Raw genomic sequence first — 4,515 nt, 5'->3', positions numbered from 1 at the left:
AAGGTGATGCCCTTCGGGCTAAAAACGCCGGTGCGACTTATCAGCGACTCGTTAACCGAATGTTCGCTGATCAGCTTGGCAACACCATGGAAGTGTACATCGACGATATGTTGGTCGAATCGCTCAAGGCCGACGACCACCTAAATAACTTACGCGACTGCTTCAAGATCTTGAATGACTATGGGATGAAACTCAACCCGACCAAATGTACCTTCGGTGTCACCTCTGGGGAATTTCCTCGGCTACATCGTCACTCAGCAGGAATCGAAGCTAACCCCAAGCAGATCTCGGCGATTCTCGACCTTCCAAGCCCGAAAAACAGCCGCGAAGTGCAGCGACTAACCGGACGCATAGCAGCTCTCAACAGGTTCATCTCGCGATCGACCGACAAGTGTCTTCCCTTCTACGAGCTACTAAGGGGAAACAAGAGGTTCGTCTGGGATGAAAAAATGCGAAGAGGCATTCAATCAACTCAAGCATTATCTCACGACCCCACCCGTGCTATCGAGCCAGAAGCCGGCGACACACTATCTCTCTACATCGCCGTTACATCCTCCGCCGTCAGCAGCGTATTGATTCGAGAAGATAGGGGAGAACAGAAACCAATCTTTTACACAAGTAAAAGAATGACGGAGCCTGAGACGAGATATCCAACACTCGAAAAGATGGCCCTAGCTGTCGTCACCTCGGCAAGAAAACTGCGACCCTACTTCCAGTCGCACACGATCGAAGTACTGTCCAACCAACCACTCAGAACGGTTATGCAAAATACTAACCAATCGGGCGGTTGACCAAATGGGCGATGGAGCTGAGCGAACATGACATCGTATACAAGAATCGCACAGCAGCAAAGTCACAAGTCCTTGCCGACTTCTTGATCGAGTTGACGCCAGAGCTGGAGCAAGACCTCATCCTACCAAGTGTAAACTGGATCCTCCACGTCGACGGTTCATCCACGAGTAAAGGATCAGGAGCAGGAGTGCAATTGCAATCACCAACAGGAGAAACTCATTCGGCAGTCATTCAGTTTCGGTTTCGCGGCATCAAACAACGAAGCCGAGTACGAATCCCTCATCGCGGGGCTCCGTCTCGCCAAGGCGGTGAAAGCCAAACGAATCAGCGCTTACTGCGACTCTCAACTCGTCGTAAGCCAATACCTCGGTGATTACGACGTCCGCAACGAAAGGATGGACGCCTACCTCAAACTCGTCCAGGACCTTACGCGAGACTTCGAGTTCTTCGAACTCACGAAGGTTCCTCGCGGGAGAAAATGTTTGTGCCGACGCCCTCGCCGCTCTGGGAAGCAAGCTACACGACCAGGTCAAAAGGACAATCCCGATCCACAAAATCGAGAAACCAAGCATTGACACGAAGGCAGAACAGGCCGCGATTATAGCAGCGATCAACGACGCGATGGACATTGACGAAGTGAATCTCCCTCGCCAGATGATCACCCAACAGATTGGCGTAAGGAACTCATCGATTACCTCGCGGAAGGTTTACTGCCCGTCGAAAAATGGGACGCCCGGCGACTGAAACGACGCAGCGCACACTACGTCGTCATGGACGGGGAACTACACCGATGGACTGCAACAAAGGTACTACTCAAGTGTATCGCCGGCGAAGAAACGAGACTCGTCATGGCCGAAACACACGAAGGAGCAGCAGGCAACCACTCGGGGGGCGAGCTCTCGCACTAAAAGTTAAAAACCTCGGATTCTACTGGCCAACCATGAACGCCGACTGCGAGACATACGCGCGCAAATGCGATAAATGCCAGCGTCACGCCAAAACCATACACAGCCCAACGGAGTTTCTCCACACCTTGACTGCTCCATACCCATTTATGCGATGGGGAATGGACATCATTGGTCCGATGCCGGCATCCGACAAAAGAAGTTCATCCTGGTCCTCACCGATTACTTCACCAAATGGGTTGAAGCCGAAGCCTACGCCAGCATAACCGACAAGGAGGTACAAAACTTCGTCTGGAAGAACATAATCTGCCGACACGGGCTCCCATACGAGATAATCACGGACAACGGTTCGCAATTCATCTCGCATCATTTCAAGGGCTTCTGCGACAGATGGTGCATTCGACTCAACATGTCGACACCGAGAAACCCGCAAAGTAATGGTCAAGCCGAATCGACGAACAAGACCATCATAGACGGTCTGAAGAAACGACTCGACTTAAAGAAAGGTTGCTGGGCAGACGAACTAGATGGTGTCCTGTGGTCTCACAGAACCACTCCTCGCGGAGCGACGAAGACTACACCCTTCTCAATGGCCTACGGCGTCGAGGCAATGGCTCCCGCAGAAGTGAACGTGACGAGTCTGCGCCGATCGCGAATGCCACAGAACGCTGAACTCAACCGCGATATTCTCCTCGACGCACTCGACGACATCGAGGAAAAGCGCGACCAAGCGTTACTCCGTATCCAGAATTACCAGCATCAAATCGAGAGCTATTACAACAAAAAGGTCAAGTCGCGTCCTCTCGAAATGGGCAACCTTGTCTTAAGAAAGGTCTTCGAAAACACTAAGGAGTGGAAAGCCGGCAAGCTCGGAGCCAACTGGGAAGGACCATACAAGATAGTCGAAGTCATCAAGCCCGGAGTATACCGCCTCGAGACTTCAACAGGCGAAGCAGTACCGAGAGCCTGGAACTCCAAACATCTCCTCCTCTTCCATCGTTAGTCAAGAAAAACACCAACCCGAGTAAATGCGCCACAAAGGCCACTTTTACTCGCAATCTATTGATCGAGTAAATGCGCCACACAAAAAAAAAAAAAAAGAGTAAATGCGCCCCAAAGGCCACTTTTACTCGCAAAAAAAAAAAAAAAAAAACGAGTAAATGCATCACAAAGGCCACTTTTACTCGCAATCTAAGAACTACGAATGGCTTGATTCCCGCAAAGGGATACGTAGGCAGCCCAAAGAAAAAGGGTCCAGCCGAAATAAAAAAAAATAAAATAAACCCTCCCCGAGGAATCGATCTCCGAAGCAGACGATCACTTAAGCGATGCCTACACGAGCACGCCCCGGCTCCTCGAACAAATGTATCGGCACTCGCATCCCACGTTGAATACGTCCTGATCAGACACATATTCACGGGAATCGACCGCGTTGCGACCTAAACCAACATGGCCGAGACAATGACTCCAACTCATCCTATAATTAACTAAGTAAGGTCTGGCCAACCAAACGCTTGAAAATTACATTAGGATCGACTTGGAACCGTCAAAGTCGAAAACTCTCAATTGACGACTAAAACTCAAAGTGGCAAACGGTCACAACTCAAAGAGATCGACCGAGACAAAGTCATAACGAGCTTAAAGCTATAATGATTCGACGTCTCGAACAGCATCTACACCGAACAAATAGAGTTACTTCGAATCTCGAGAAATCATGCATTTGATAAGACAAGTCTAAGTTAAATAAAACGGCTTATGTGATCAAACAGTTCGAAATAACGAGCACAAGAACGAAAGCCCAGAAGGCAGAATCCTAGAAAAGAAAAAAACAACAACAAAAGTCCTCCGGGACTCAAAAGAGAACAACATACAAGAGACCCTAATCCTCTCGGTCGCTCTCACGATCGTTGAGGGCAGAAAGCTCCGAAGCCCTAACACTCGACTCACGAGCAGCCGGAGAGACGTGCATTTCATCTGATCTCGGGATCTCTTCAAACACCCCACATTCTCTTCTTCATTGCCTCGACGGGACCCTTCAGCCGAAGTGTCCGAAAGTACGAGCAGGGGGGCGTTATCTTCAGCAGCAAGGTTCCCTCGGTTAGGCGTCTCTCCCTCGAATGCAGTCGAAGGACCCTCAACGAGGGGCGTCGGGACTGCATGCTGCACTTCCGTCGAATGAGTGAGCGGAGTGTGAAGAGTCAGCGCGGTCTCGGGATCGATCAAGCCAGCGTTGGACCCATACGGGTCGAGACTCGCCAAGATTCGAGCATCCACGAACTGAGAGTCCAGCACGAGAGGAGAGAGTGCGAGATCTCCCGCGGGAATCTCGCCCACTTTGAGCTTCTCGGCCTCTTGCTCGTATTTCCTCTCTTGCTCCGCGAAAATCTCAATGGTAGCTTGCGAGATGTCGCTCCCAGCCCTCCTCAAGGCTTCGAGACATTTCCTGGTTCCAAAAGCTTGGCTATGGAGTAACCGAGCTTCATCATAGAGGCCTCGTCGCTCTTCTCGGGAACGAATCCTCGCGAAACGACGGTTAGCCTTCGCGGCCATCTTGGTCTCGACTCTTGCCCTTTCCTTAGTGACCTCTAGGACCCTGGAGTCTCTAAGGCGTTTCATCTCCCTTTCATGAGCCGCAGTAAGTGAGACCTTCTCGCTCTCAAGATCAGCATTCTTCTGTTCAAGCTCACGGACGATACCTCGGGACGCCTCCAATTCAGCCTTCAGCTCGTCTCTCCGAGTTATGGTGCGAGTCATCATACCATTGAGCTTCTCGAGATTGCTCCTTTTCTCGCTTAGCTGGCGAGCAAGGACCTCCTCC

Source organism: Brassica rapa, chromosome A05, assembly GCF_000309985.2.
Source record: "Brassica rapa cultivar Chiifu-401-42 chromosome A05, CAAS_Brap_v3.01, whole genome shotgun sequence".
Classification (NCBI taxonomy): domain Eukaryota; kingdom Viridiplantae; phylum Streptophyta; class Magnoliopsida; order Brassicales; family Brassicaceae; genus Brassica; species Brassica rapa.
This window is presented reverse-complemented; position numbering follows the sequence as displayed.